Source organism: Geotrypetes seraphini, chromosome 4 (assembly GCF_902459505.1).
Source record: "Geotrypetes seraphini chromosome 4, aGeoSer1.1, whole genome shotgun sequence".
NCBI lineage: Eukaryota > Metazoa > Chordata > Amphibia > Gymnophiona > Dermophiidae > Geotrypetes > Geotrypetes seraphini.
Genome location: NC_047087.1, coordinates 76,749,303 through 76,765,584, shown reverse-complemented (window position 1 = coordinate 76,765,584; position 16,282 = coordinate 76,749,303). Strand labels below are relative to the sequence as shown.

The following is a 16,282-nucleotide window of genomic DNA, read 5'->3' as shown; positions in this document are numbered from 1 at the left end:
ACCTTTAATGATGGCCAGCTGGGTCTTCCCACATATGGGCCAACCTAAGATTCCGGTTGGCCCATGTGACTAAGGCCCCACCCATAGGAGGGGTATTAGGCGCCTGGGCCAATCAGGCCTTAGGCCTCTCCCCGGTGCATCCACAATGCACTGGAAAGGGGCAGGACTGCCCCATTTCTACAGAGGTGGGCCTGCCAGCTGGACTGGTGGGAAGATCCAGCCATCCGGCCATCATTAAAGGTTAGCTGGGGGGGGATCCCGGGGAGGGGGAGTCATCGCATGTGTGTGTGGAGGGGTCATCACGATATCAACGGTGGGAGTTTCCGTCAAGAGGGATTAGGCACCCTCCTGCCGGTTTTGTTCGAGGGAGTATGGGGGTATTTCTGAAGAAGGGATTGGGCACCCTCCTGTCGGTGATCTTCATGGGGGTGGGGGCGTTCCAGCAGAAGGAATTGGGCACCCTCCTGCTGCATTCATTCGGCCGCTAAACTTATTGCAGCAGGGAGATCACTTGCTGCGATAAGCTTAGCGGCCGCATCTACTTACAATGCTGGCATACATTGTACGCATCTCCTGCTGGACTAGGGTGATGTGAACGGCCGCCTAGGTTCACCTAAGGCTACTTCCGGGCCAAACCACGCCCATGCCTAGCCTTAGGCGAGCTTAGAAAGGCATGCAGGCCTTCCTAGGCTACCGGAGGCAACATAGACAGCCTGCTTCGGGGGCTGTTTTTTTTAAAAAAAAGTGCATCCCGATTGGCTGGTTAGACAGTGGTAGGATGCCTACAATCGGGATGCTGTTTGCAGAATCCGGGCCTCAGTCTGCACTGTTTTTCCCCAGTCTTCTACAATGGTAAATGTTTATTTGTTTTTTTCACTCAACAGTCAGAATTTTGTATGGAATGTCTAAATTATTTTGCTATATGTAATTATTATTTTGATATCCAAAACTACTTGTCCAGGTAACATGCTGCTGTGGAGCTATTTCTGGCTTTTTAGAGACATTGGGGTCCTTTTACTAAGGCACGCTAGCTGATTTAGCGCACGCCGATTAGCACATGCTAAATGCTAACGTGGCCTTAGAATATAATGGGCACGTTAACATTTAGTGTGTGCTAAATCAATTAGCGCATGCTAAATCGGCTAGCATGCCTTAGTAAAAGTGGGGGGGTTATTTGGATAATGTTGCTGAAAATCACTGCCGGCCACTCCTGTCCTGCCCTTAGCACTAGAGTGGTCAAGCTGGAATTTATCCAGAGAGGTCAATATTCATCATCACTATTCGCATAACCTTCCGGAATATTAGGTCACTGCCATCCCTGGATATTCAACACCAATATTCAGATATCAGCCACCACTGAATATTAGACTATGCATCTAAATGTCACAGCTAGCATTTAAGTTGAATGATAATTGTAAAGTTTAAATGTTGCCTGTATGGTAACTATGTGAAAACTATTTTCTTACTGTAGAGTGCAACATAAAGAGGGTTAATTGGTTTTAAAAGAAAAGGCTAAATTGTATTGCAGAAGGTGGGTACTTTTGCTAGAGATATAAGAAATAATTTAGGAAAAAAAACCATATATTGGGGAGGGGATGGGCAAAGGTGGGGTGAATGCACCATCAAGATAAAAGAAAATGATTCCTCATCACCCTTGCTAATAAAGGGGTCCTTTCATTAAGGTGCTCTAATTGATTTAGCCCATAGAATATAATGGATGCCTTAGCATTTAGCGCATGCTAATCTTTAGCACGCCTTAATAAAAGGACCCCAAAATTTATAAAGGAATAATCCAATTGAATAAAGAGAAAGAATTCTTATGAAAGCCATTGCAGCAAGCCATTGGCTAAAACATTTTCTCTCTTGCACAAATATGGATACGGTAATGTTCTTCTTTATTTGATATCGTCACCATAAATGAACCAATATCTTTTCTGTAGTTCTTGTATTTTTATCTTTACAGCAGTAGTTATCGGTAGCGTTAGAATCTTTATTGCTCTGTTATATTTCAGCTGGGGATGTGCATTGGATTTCTTTAGTTACACATATGCTTGTAAATTTTATAGCTAATTATTAAGCTACAGCTTGATTCTTTGCAATTGCCTTTAACGTTATTGCTTATCAAGATAATATCCAGTGGGAAGGTGTTTTTGTTTCATGGATGTCAGCTGGCCAACATAATTTAAAAGTAGGTTTATTGAAATGGTGTTAACAATTCGCTATTAATTTTTTTTGTACATTCCATTAGCAATGTCTACCTCTATTATCTTAATACTTGGCAGTTATCTATTTGAGATATTGAAAATCTGAACATTTAGGGCTCCTTTTACAAAGCCGCGCTAGCGGGTTTAGCGCGCGCAACTTTTAATCACACGCTAACTCCCGCGCTGGATGAAAAACTACCGCCTGCTCAAGAGGAGGCGGTAGCGGCTAGCGCGGCCAGCGGTTTAGCGCGCTCTATTACGTGCATTAAACCGCTAGCGCGCCTTTGTAAAAGGAGCCCTTAGAGAACAGTTCTGTAAAAATGTGCCTCTATTTAGGTATCTAGCGGGCACCTATGTGGTATCTATGCTATAGTGGAAAGTACAGTAGGAGAGGGGCATTTTTTTGAAAAAAAAAAAAAAGTCTAAGTCCAATATGAACGTTTCCAGCTGAGCGTCCAAAGTACAAAAATGGCCATTTTTGAATGGCAAACTGCAGGATGTCTAAATATATATATATATAAATCATTTAACTTTACACCAGCACATCTAACTTTATACTCCATTTTCATTCAGAAAAACATCCAGGTTGAAAACGTCCTAATCCTGACCATTTGGATGTGGGTGGAGCCAGCATAGTAACAGACTGGCCACAAACTATAGACATCTCGAAAGAGCAATGAGACACCTAAGAAGGCACTGCTGTGAAATTCATATAAAGGGTGCCAGCTTTATATCTCACCATAACCCACTTATTAGGGTGAGCCCCCCCAAACACACCAAAAAACTATTATATCCTCCTGTGTACCACCCCAATAGCACTTATGGCTGCAGGTTGCACTTATTTGGCAGTAGAGTAAGGTTTGGGTGGGCTCAAACATTCTGCCATTAATGTAGTGGTTAGAGTGGCTTAAGTGCCTGGGTCCTCCTCTCTATAGTTCATTAGCCCACCCACCAGGCTATTAATGTAGAACAAAATCTTTTCCAGAGAAAGGAAAATAGTAAAATCAGAGGACATAATTTGAGGTTGAGGGGTGGTAGATTCAGGGGCAATGTTAGGAAGTTCTACTTTACGGAGAGGGTAGTGGATGCCTGGAATGCGCTCCCAAGAGAGGTGGTGAAGAGTAAAACTGTGACTGAGTTCAAAGAAGCGTGGGATGAACACAGAGGATTTAGAATCAGAAAATAATATTAAATATTGAACTAAGGCAAGTTCTGGGCAGACTTGCACGGTCTGTGTCTGTATATCGCCGTTTGGTGGAGGATGGGCTGGGGAGGGCTTCAATGGCTGGGAGAGTGTAGATGGGCTGGAGTAAGTCTTAACAGAGATTTCGGCAGTTGGAACCCAAGAAATAGCAAAGAAGAAAAAATTAAAAAATTTAAATTGAATCAGGTTGGGTAGACTGGATGGACCATTCGGGTCTTTATCTGCCATCATCTACTATGTGTGCAGCTCTACTAGGCTTCCCCATACCAGATGCTGCTGTTTTAGAGATAGGTATGTACCTTTTTGTTCTGATTTTTTGTGTGGTGTCAGGGGGTTAGTGAGCACTTGTGAAGTGTGGGGTTGTCTTACCTTGATGGTCATCTGATCAGTTTGGGCACCTTTGTGGCACTTAGACCCTTCTAAAACAGGTCTAGTTCTAATCTCGAGTAGTAGCTTTGAAAGCTGTTTTCGTTTTAAAGTTTCCATGTAAATGTATCATTAAGTTTCAACAAAAAGAATTTACATTTTGGGATCTTTTGCAATTTCAACAATTTTTGAGTAAACAAGAGTTATCTGAGGAACAGGAGGTTGATAATGATTGATGCTCCCGGGCAGGCCGAAACCGCCGAAAGCGCCCTCCGCGTCCTCCCACCCCCCTCCCCCTTTGGGGCAGCGGCTCGCCATCCGCGTGCGAGGCAGCGAACGAAAAGCAACGTCGGACATCGCGTGCGAGGGAGAGGATGAATGACAAACGTGAGGCGGATCGCAGGGCTGCAGAAGATCGAGCCTGCGTTGGCACACGTGTGCCCGCAGCGTTGAGGGCCGGGAGGCAAATTGAGGGCCGCTGCCACGTGGCCGCTGCAGGCAGAAGATTCTTACCTGAAAATAGGACGGTTAGTTATTTGAAATATTTCTGTTGTTGTCGGTTGTTAAATTGTTTTATTGCAAAACAAGCAGAAGGGTGGCGATGGAGATATAAGGAGGTGGAAATGCTGCCTCCTTCTCTAATCTCTTGCGTCGCTGAAAAGGGGTGCGTCCTCCCTCCCACTCCTCTTTTATCTACCCTTCCTCCCCCCGCCCCCCCCCCCCCGGCGACTATTGGCAACGGCTTCCGGCCGATTTGCCATCGCTCCTCCCTATGGGTATCGGAGCTGATTCTTAAACAAGAGTTATCTGAGGAACAGGAGGTTGATAATGATTGTTGATCTTTGTTTGGAGTTAATTATAGCACAAGTACGTTTTGGCCTAATAATATGGGCTATATATTTTTCTTGGTAATAATAAGGTGAATCTTTAGTAACTCCTCCTCCATTCATGGGCTAGAAAGATATCTAATGAAGTGTGATTTTTATTTGAAGAATTGTGACTTCTATTATCTTTATTCTTTGCTGTTCTGTTTGAACTGTAAATGTTGAAAATTAAAAATAAATAAAGACAACAAGTCTAGTTCCAAACATATACCGTATTTTCACGCATATAACGCGCACGTTATACACGATTTTACAAACCGTGCATAACCATGCGCGCTATACGCGTGAGCGCGTTGTACAAATTTTTTTTTACATAGTTTCCTCCCCCGACGTCCGATTCATCACCCCGAAGGACCGCTCACACCCCCACACCGAAGGACTGCTCGCACCCCCACCCGAAGGACCGCTCGCACCCCCACAGCCTCCCCCCCTCTCCCCCTCCCGCATGGAGAAGCTGCCTACCGTTGTTTCCGGATGCCAGTGAGCCCAGCTGCTTCCTCTGCTGGCGGTCCCGCCCTTTCTCTGACATCAGAGAAAGGGCGGGACCGCCGGAAGAGGAAGCAGCGTAGCGCAGGGCTCAGAGAAGGGGCGGGACCGCTGGCAGAGGAAGCAGCTGGGCTCACTGGCATCCGGAAACAACGGTAGGCAGCTTCTCCATGCGGGAGGGGGAGGGGGGGAGGCTGTGTGGGTGCGAGCGATCCTTCGGGTCGGGGTGCGAACGGTCCTTCGGAAAGGAGAGTCGGGGCGGGCGAAAGGAGAGTAAGGGCGGCGAGAGGAGAGTCGGGGCGGCGAGAGGAGAGTCGGGGCGGCGAACGGAGAGTCGGGGCGGCGAGAGGAGAGTTGGAACGGCAAGAGGAGAGTCGGGGCGGCGAGAGGAGAGTTGGGGCGGCATGTGCAGTATACGCGTGTGTGCACTATAGTAAAATTTTTTTACATAAATTTCTGTTCCCCGCGCGCTATACCCATGTGCGCGTTTTACACGGGTGCGCGGTATATGGGTGAAAATACGGTAAGTTCCATCCAGGATGTTTTGCAAAATGTTTAATTATCCCTGCAAGACGTCCCTTGAGACCTCCCAAAGCCCGCCTATGAAATACCTCCACCATGCCCATCTTGTGCTCTGAACGTACCGAGGCTGGAACACCATGCTAGATGTACAGAAAGATGGTTTCAATTATTGACACTTAGACGTCCTGGCGATTAGAATGTCCAAGTGCCGATTTAGGATGCTTTTTGGACGGCTGTGTTTTTTGATTATGAGCCTGTGATTATCTGAACTCCAGTTATCCAGAGGTCCAATTTTCTAGACTGTTTCCATTATTTATTTTTTAAAATTTTATATCATAATCTCTGTTATCATAGTTATCAAATTATGCCTGCTGTACAATAAAAAATGTTATTGCATCACAAATAGTTTGGCATTTTCCGCCATTTATTATTAAAAGCAAAAAAAAAAAAAAGTTCCAAAAAGGAATGTCCAATCATCCGGATTTTCCTCTCTCCTGAAATTAGTCCAGATAACTGGCATCCTACTGTATTGCCTACTTTCTTTTATAGAATACTAGCTTAGGCCCAAGTACTCATGTCAGTCATAGAACTGATGGGAATGCTCATATCTAAATGCTGGAGATACATGCTATAACTTATAGTATTGTATAAATTATATATGTAAGTGTGAGTCCTGCCCATTCTCCACTTAGTCTCTGCCCATGTGTATGCTTGCCTGTCAAATATCTACTTTGTAAGAAAGGCACATATTTTCAGAATAGCACTTAATGTAAGTGGGTTTTCAGTATTTATCTGTGTTTGTGCGCACATATGTCAATATTCTGATCATTTATGCATGCATTTGACACAGTAAGGGGGCTGAAGCAGACTGCCTTGGGCACCGACACCTCTTCTCCTCTCCACCCCCCTCCTTCCCTGCCCATACCCCGCTGCATGAGCTTTCCCTTTCCCACTGTACCTCTAACTCTTTACCAGCACAAGCAGCATATCCAACATGCTGCTTGTGCCGGCCTCGGCTCTCCTTCCTGGTTGCAGGACCAGGAAGTGACATTGGAGGCAGAGCCAAGGCCTGCACGGGTGGCAGGTTGGAGATGCTCATGCCAGAAAAGTTAAAGAAATATGAGGGGAGGGGGATATTGGGGGGGAGCGGGTAAGGGGATGTTTAGGTTATATTTTCTGTTGTTAAAATATATATGTGATATCCATATGCTTTTAGAGTCAGGGCATCTAATTTATCAATTTATCATGAAAAGAAAAAGAAATAGCACATTAAAAACATTTCCGCTTAAGTTCATTCTTTGATAAAAGATTTTGTATTGGAGCAGTGGTGAAATTAATAGATAATATGCATCACCAGTGATGTAGCAGAAAGATACCATATAAATCTGCTGCTTGTTTCTTGCCATCAGGCAAAGAGCTCATTTGGAGAATATACTGAAAGATGAAAAGTAAGGTACTTCTTAAAACACAGTTTGAAATACCACAAGTCAATGGGCTTTTGCTTGGTTTTGTTCAGGATAAAAACACCTAGGGATAAAGAACGTGGGTGATTTTTGACCATAGGAAGTTCCTGTGGCGTTCTACATAAGAAAGATATAGAACAATAGGAGGGATTTTAAAAGCCTTTCTGAGGAAAAGAGAACAGGTGAAACTAATTCTAATGTCCCATATTTATTTGAATGAAATGAGTTACATACCGCTGTGGGTAAAATTGGCTAGAAATATCACAGTACAGCAAAGGATATATCAACTTAAGACTGGTTTGAAATGGTAATATGACTCAAGTTAGCATTGCCATCACACTGACTTTAGTCTTCAATAATAACATTAACACTAGAATAAAAAAAAACAGATAAAATCCTAAGCTGGGAGAGAAGGCAGAATCTATTTATACTATAGACTAGAGAAAGCAATATTAATACAAGCCTCATAAAGTCAAAGACTTCTGTCAAACGTACATTTCCTGGTAAGGAATAATGTCTCCTTATGAATTAACAAAATCTCCAGTAGGTAAAGCTTAATTCCAAAAGAGAGTGCATCTTAAATCTTTTCTGTCTTAATGGAATTTTCTAAACACTGAACTTTTTTTTTTTTTTTTTACTGTATTTAGTTTTTAATGCCAACAAAAAGTGCAATACAATTTATATGCAAATAATGAAAATCAACCAAGCACTTATAATCAATCGGTATCTATATAAAACCGTCTTTAAATGAATGACCAGAGGGCGTTTTGGAATCATCAGAACTTTTTTTTTTTTTTCCCCAGCTGTCTCCCATTTTCAATTCAATGTAAATGTGTAGCTGCCATCCCAAAGGAAATCTGGATTTGTGGTATAAACTCAACACTGTTCAGTGTTCGAACACTGAGGTCAGATCTCATTTTCCTGAGAGAGAGAAATAGGAATAATAAGTAGTTCACCATATCTTCACTCCTTTCATACCTCCAAGCCAACCCCCCCCCCCCCCACACACACATACACACACACACACATACACACAAAGGCTGCAAGATAACACAACTGACCTTGGTTGTTTATTTTGTACTATGCAGACTCCAGAGTGTATGAGAAATATAGAATAATTGCCTCTCGTTTTTGTTCTCAGGCTTCTACTGCTGCTCTTCAGGACTTTGTTTTTTGCATTTTAAGCCTTTTTTTTAGGTCACTATACATTACAAACATAAAGGGGTCCTTTTACTAAAGCATGCTAGCCGTTTTAGAGCATGCTAAATGCTAACACGTCCATTATAGTCTATGGACATATTTTAGCGCACCTTAGTAAAAAGGACCCCAAAATGTCAACTAACTAGCAGAGTACATCTGAAACATTGACGAGGCTGATAAATGTTAGCTAATATAACCTTTAAAGGCTATTGAGAACCCAAGCAAAATGTTCTAAGGAGATTCTAGTAGTCTTCCAAGTTTAGCTCTTTTGATATGTTTGTGCTAATTTATTATATGCATATATTACAGGGAGTAGTACTGAAAAATGCTGTGATTTCATTAAGTTATGTGATCTCTGCACCAATAATGTTAAGAATACTGGGTCAGACCACTTGTCCATGTAGCCCAATATCCTGTTTCCACAGTGGCCAGTCCAGGTCACAAGTACCTGGCAGAAACCCAAATAGTACTACTACTATTAATTATTTCTAGAGCGCTACTAGACATATGAATGAGCTTAAATCTAAACAATCAAGACAGACAAACGGGATGCCTTAGTAGGGGTGTAGAAACATAGAAAATGATGGCAGAAAAGGGCCACGGCCCATCTAGACTGCCCACACTAATGACCCACCCCCTAACTTCCTCCATGAAGAGATCCCACATGCCAATCCCATCTTTTCTTAAAATCTGTCACGCTGCTGGCCTCTACTATTACCTGTAGTGGAAGATTAGAGGGGATGGTTATGCTGGTTAGGGTGGTGAGCAGAGGGCAGTGGGGAGTAGGGTTATACGTTGAAGGCTATCTGAAAAAGGTGGGTTTTCAGCTTGCTTTTGAACAAGGTAAAGAAAATAGTAGCAACATTCTAGAATCACAAAGAATAACAAGATTCTGGAATCCCAAATAGAAGCAACATTCCATGCTTTGGATCCCAGGGCAAGCAGTGGCTCCCCCCCCCCCCCCCCCCAATGTCTGTCTCAATAGCAGACTATGGATTTTTTTCCTCCAGAACTTGTCCAAACCATTTTCAAACCCATCTACATGTTAACCGCTGTTACCACATCCTCTGACAACGAGTTCCAGAGCTTAACTATACTTTGAGTGAAGAAAATATTTCCTCCAATGGGCATTTAAAAATAATCCCTCACCGTTTTGCAAATATTTATATCTTTTTCACTATTTCAGTGACATATTTAAATAAGACAATGTGTTACAGCACCACACATGAAGGCCACACTTTACAAACCTACATGTATAAGTGCTGCCAATTAAGTAGTGATTTCACAATTTTAATTTGGTTTCATTTTGGAGGCAGTAGTAAACAATGGCTGGTTAAGTTTAGTCCCTCAAGTAAAGCCCTGACCAAAATGTGCACGGTGTGTGGCTCTGAGCTGATGTAAAATCCAAGGACCTACTTTTCCACATCAGCCTATATTCCTTTTGGAGAATAGGGAATGCACATATAGATTTTTGTCCTACTTTAGCCACACCCCTTGAAATCTGTACTTTGGCCCTCTTTTTCACATTGCAATTATATTAAAAGGGCAGATTGCTCACCAAGCACATCGAATCCCTAATTCTGTTGTTGTCACATCTCCTCAAATATTGAATCTTTCATTTCCGTGGCCAGATGGATAGCAAGTGCAAAGAAAGCAGACTTCATGCCAGGTTGGGTAGTTTAATGAGGGAAGCATTTGCTGGATCATCAAAGGGGATTGTAATGGCAGTACCGTACACCTTGAATGGAGGGGAATAGAGCTGGAAAGGCACTTGTCGAGGGAAAGCTGTACGGTATTGTCCGATCTTTGTGTAGAACCGTTGTGGAATAACACTTAAGATCATCCTCCAGTCAGAAATCATTTTTTGGCATTGCTTTGCTTAGTCCAGGTTTTGGTAGCGAGGTTTGGGGTAAGTGATCGAGTATTGGAGGACGTTTGTCAGCTCATGTAGGACTCGGCATATTAGGCGTGCTGAGATGCTGGCTGAAGGCACCTGTCAGAGGCTTGTATGCCATTGTTGCTGGACACCTTGTTTAAGGTGCTGTCAAGATATCATGTATCTGGAGACTCCATTAAAGTTGGGTGGGAATTGGTTTCCTGCTCACTACAGCAAACCTTTGTGCCAAACTAAAGGTTTGGAATTACCCAATGGTGGGATACTTTAACCTGGAGATGTAAAATGGGCAGAGTCCAAAGGGTTGCATTGCTTTGATTGTGGTGCCTTAAGTTATTTGGATGACTTGGGCTTGATCCGTCCCAAATGTCAGCTCCAGGTTCATGCCCAGTAGTGCAATCACAAAAGATCGTCTCCTGGTTCTCTGGTTTGCACACACAAACCTGCATACCCAGGGGATGCCTCGGCTAATTGCCCAGTAATACCAGAGTCATAACACAGAGGCCAAATGCAATGCGACAGTGAGTAAGCCACAGTTTGTAATGCTTGGGGAGTTGCATTAGGAGGCAGGTGTCTAGACTGCAGCAAGGCGGATGATCCAGGGCAAGGCAGATGATGGGATGTATCAATAGAAGCTTCGTCAGCCGTAAACCTGAAGTCATAATGCCACTGTACAGAACCATGGTGAGACCTCATCTGGAGTACTGTGTGCAATTCTGGAGGCCACATTACTGTAAAGATATACTTCGAGCTGAGTCGGTCCAGCGAATGGCCACTAGGATGGTCTCCGGACTCAAGGGTCTCTCATACGAGGAAAGACTGGGCAAGTTGCAGCTCTACTCTCTGGAGGAGCGCAGGGAGAGGGGTGACATGATTGAGACGTTTAAGTACGTCACAGGTCGTGTCGAGGTGGAAAACGACATGTTCTTTCCTAAGGGACCTTCAGTCACAAGGGGGCACCCGCTCAAACTCAGAGGAGGGAGATTTGGTGGTGACACCAGGAAGTATTTCTTTACAGAAAGGGTGGTGGATCACTGGAACAAACTACCGGTGCAGGTGATCAAGGCCACTAGGGTGATCGACTTTAAGAATAAATGGGACATCCACGTGGGATCTCTACGTGGGTCGAGCAGCACTCTGACTTAATGGGGTGGGACAGTAGAGTGGGCAGACTTGATGGGCTATGGCCCTTTTCTGCCGTCATCTTTCTATGTTTCTAACAGATTAATGCTCTCTGATGGCTCCCACTCCCTCTCCGACCACTTAATTAGGCTAGAGCAGCCAGTTAGCAGCCAGCGATCTTCTAAACTTGTGGTCATTTCTCCAATATAAGCTACATGTGTGTTGCCTCCTTTGTTGGATTAGCTTGTTTTATATTTAGTGGCATAGAAGATAACGGACAATATTTTTATTCTGGAATCAACACTTACAAAATCTACCCTTTGCAGACGTATAAAAGATGTTAAAATACAAAAGCACAGCAGTTTATAAATTATGTATTAGTGAAAATAGTCTGTGGCTGTAAACATCTTGCTTCTTTTAAAAGATATTATCATCTTATATATTGGCCCATTTCCCTTACTTTTATGACACTTAACACTTGACTTTTCTTATTTCTACTGTAGGGTGCCTGGCCGGGGTGCTGTGTAAGAATCAGAAATTAAATAACTGAATAAAAAGAAAATCATTTGCTTTGACTCAGAGAGGACATAAATTGATTCAATACAAATCCTAGGAAAAAAAAACAAACAAACCCCACTAGGGTTCAGAATAATTTGTAATGAAAAGCATGTTTCAGACTACCTGCAAACAAAGCAGATCATCCAATCACTTTAAAGGTGAATAAATACATGAATTGGTGCAATATGCCTGGCATTAATGGTCATATTTTAGTATGGTAAGGGAGGGAGAAGAGTGGTGGCATTTTGATTTTGATTCTGCACATGACTATTTCTAGCAAAACAGATAAGTAAAATAGCAACATTTTGTCCTTAACAGCAAGTATCTGCTAACAACAAACAGCACGCTCCTATTTTCATTTTTCTCTGTTGGGAGAGAAGTTGGTATTTGTAAAGACCAGCGTAGTTTGGTCTAGGAAAAAACCGATCGAACTATTAGATGTGTCCGTGCTGCTTCACTGAATCAATACAGCTGCTACTTTCATTTTTCCTGGCTTTTATTGTTAATAAATGTCAAGAGAACACTCACAGAAGCAGGAAGGTATTCCCGCAGTCTGAGATTATGGGCAGCAGCACAAAAGCCAAGACACGTTGTCCACTAGAATGACATTCATCTTATGCGGAGCCACAGTTCCAGCATTCTGCGCTGGCTGCTATTTCTGTAGCATAATTGGCTGGCGTAAGTATATGGGTTGTGTACTGTGGGCAAATATAAATGATGCGGATGAACTCTAAAATGGAAACGGTGCTTGCAACAGCAAAAAGAAAACTTAGATGCAATTCTGGGATGCAGTTGGTCTGCATGCATCTATTCAGCATATGATATGCAGGAAAAAAAACATTTTTCAAAATAACTCTGGAAGCACATGTTTCATATTTATAAATACATGAGCAAATCATCCCACCACTCCTGCCAAAAGGAACAAATGGTAGCTGCCGCCACCTGAAACCACTTGAGATCACTTTTTGAATCCCAACATGTACGATGGAAGTCTTATAAGGTCTTTAAATAGGAGCCTTGTGGTGCGAGAAAATGTAATCGAGAGGTGAGCACCTAACATTTCATGGGCTGTTTTTGCTTGACTGGATGAAAAATTTGTGCTGCAAAATCAACCCTTGCTGCAGAGGTGATTGATTTGTGCAGGAGAGACTCGCATTGGAGAGGCCAGATTTCCTTTGTGCTTGCTTCATTGGTTAGCTAATGTAAGATAAAAACTCTAAAGTCAGGAGAGCCAACGTAGTTCCCATGAGGTGCAAAAATGTGCCATTAGTACTGTTTTTTATCCAGGCTCCTGCAAAAAAAAAAAAATTAAAATAAAATAAATCCAATATTAATACTGAAAAGCTAATGGAATGAAAGCGGTAGCATGAGATTAACTCAGTAGCATAGTACTAGAAAGAGTGCCATGAAATCTAAGGGCTCCTTTTACGAAGCCGCGCTAGCGGCTTTATTGCACGCAATGTTTTAGCGCGCACTAACCCCCGCGCTAGCCGAAAAACTACCGCTTGCTCAAGAGGAGGCAGTAGCGACTAGCGCGGCAGAAAAATTAGCGCGTGCTATTACGCACGTTAAACCATTAACGCGGCTTTGTAAAAGGAGCCCCGAGGCTGTGTCATATTTCTGTATTTTAGCTCTCTCCCTCAATGTACTTCAGTACCAGTGGTACCATCCTGCTGCCTTCTTGCAGTGCAGTTATTGTAAAGGGCCTACACTGACTGCTCAGTTGTGCTGTCTCATGGGGGGGGGGGGGGGGCAAAAGCGTGCACAGCATAAATTTTTGAAGCAACAAAGAGTTGCTGTGCATCCCTGAAGGGGAGAAAGTATGCCACTCTCTTGAAGTCTCGCTTAGCACCTTCATATGGTGACCCCCCTATTGCATTAAATCTAGACTAAGGTGAAATTACACAGTGTCCAGAAAAAAGGGGGACCTTACATAGTTTTAGAATACTTTGCAATTGTTTAACCGTTTAAGACTCCATGGCAAAATGCACCGAAGTCCATAGGAATTAAATGGGCTTCGGTGCATTTACCACATCAGCGTCGTTATTGCAGATTTGTAAAAGGGGCCTTAGTATGGCCATTGAAAATTCATTAGTCAAATCTGTATTAGGAAACTCCCTTAGTAAGTGCTTTGTGCCACATCCCTTCTTTTGTTGCAAAAATGTTATCACAACTTTATCATTTACTTTGCTAAGTGCTATTCTGGTCCAAATTTCTCACCTTTTCAATGATGTCATTTTGAAAACATCCAGTTTTGACAGAATCTTGCAGTTTAGTTATACCTGTCCATAATAGTAATATCGTATATAATCGAACATAAGACGATCTGAATATAAGCTGAAGAACCCTTTTTCTCCAAAAAAAAGGAGGCACAGAGGCAGCTTAAGTCGTCTTGGGGGTGGGTTAGGGACCCATAGAGAGGAGGACCCATGCCCATAAGCCCCTGTAATCACTGCATTGATAATGAAACATATGCACTCCCCTATACACCCCCAAAACCCATTTGTACTGGCATATAAGTGGCTCCTGCAGCCATAAGGGCTATTGGGGTGGTAGATAAGTGGGTCTAGGGGACATGGTACCCTTTTTGTGAAGTTCACAGCAGTGCCCTGTAAAGTACCCCACTATTTAGGTGGCATGTCTGGGTGTTCAGCCCATCACTTTGCAGACCCCTCTCACGTCCAACAGGGCTTGTTCTAGGAGTTTTTGACTTGGACAAAAAGTTAGACGAAAATGTAGTATAAAGACTTGGACGATCAGATTGGCAGGACGTATAATTCGACGATTTTCGAAACAAAAAAAATTTTGGACGTATTTTTCAAAAATACTGTTTTTTTACTTAGGACAACTTGCGAGTTGGAAGCAAACAAACTTAGATGTCCCTTTCGATTATGCCCCTCCACGCTTCTCTTTAGCATCTTCTTTTGAGTTAAGTGCAATCTTATGTCCCGGCAAATCCTCATTAATTAGAGTTCTAGGCGGGTTATAGGCAACATATTGTTACATAGAATTTTGTAAATAGAGCTTTGAGCTTGCTTCTTTTTCTTTCTTTTTTTTACATTAGTTTTTCAAATTGTTACAAACAATCAAAAAGCAAACAAGAAAAATAGTAATCATTCCAAACAAAGAAGAAAAGAAAACATCTTCATATATTAAAGAAATACCAATTAGCCCTCATTAATGGAGATGCTGCTTCATAAACATTCAAGAAATCACTTCTAAAATACAGAAAAAAAGAAAAAATATCAGCATTGCATTTGCTTGATATTCAATGTCAAGATATTTTAGTCTCAGAATTTTTCCAAAACTGTTCTAATTGAAGTGGATCCCAAAAAATATAGTCCTTATTCTTGAAATTTATTTAGCATTTACAGAGCCAACACTCTAGACTTTCAAGCCAAAAAGGCCTTTCGTCTTACTTGAGTTGCTCTGGCTACATCTGGAAATATCAGTATTCTGGCTCCGCAAAAGTTCACTTCTTTATTTTTTAAAATATAACCTCATTATCAAGGATTTATCAGCCTCAATAAGGCAAGTTATTAAGAGTAGATCCTGTCTGTATCCTATCCTGAGAATCTTCTAGAAAAGCCGTCAGATCTACTTCTAAAGCTACCAAACGATCAACACTATGGGTGCCTTTTACGAAGGTGCGCTAGGGTTTTTAGCGTAAGCACAAAATTACCACGTGCTATAGCATGCGGTAGCCGAAAATCTACAGCCTCCTAAAAAAGGAGACGGTAGTGGCTAGCGCACTCAGGAATTTCACGCGCGCACCTTTGTAAAAGGAGCCCTATGTTCATCAGCTATATTTTTCTTAACAGTAATATAATAGCATTTCAGAAGTGAGCTTGTTTCCTTTATAAAGATAAGGCAGACTCCCCCCCCAAAAAAAAAAACCCAAACCCACACATCCGTAGTATGTGATAAGTGATCAGATAATGTTTTTTGCAGTAATAATGTACAGTTGTGGCTCTCATATCTGGATGAGGGCGTACAGATAGCAGGTTAGCTGTTCAGATTCAAGAACTGCATTTGATGCAGACAGTGCATCAAGACAAGGTTTTACTTACCGACTTGGTTTAAGTTGACGCTGAGAGCACTCGCTCTTGACAGTATAGCGTATTGATTATGCTTTGCAGTGTACCCACTTTTGATTTTTGTAAGAGAGAGAACTGGATGTTCTTATTTGCCAAAACTATTACAAATTTGTAGAAACAGCCACATCAGATATCAAAGATGATACATGCATGTGTTACAGCTTGTCTTGTATGTGAACCTCCTGGTTTGTTTCATAATAACATAATAAATGACCACATAATGGATGTCATTCCATAACTGAACACCTATAAATAGGTCTTCAGAGGGTGCGTGGTAGAGAC

The 16,282-nt window shown here is 42.3% G+C and overlaps 1 protein-coding gene across 5 annotated transcripts in view; it reads left to right on the top strand.

Annotated features, from left to right (window-relative positions):
* Positions 1–16,282, top strand: part of CADM2 (cell adhesion molecule 2) — a 1,574,179-nt gene that overhangs the window by 1,436,482 nt on the left and 121,415 nt on the right. The window lies entirely within an intron of this gene.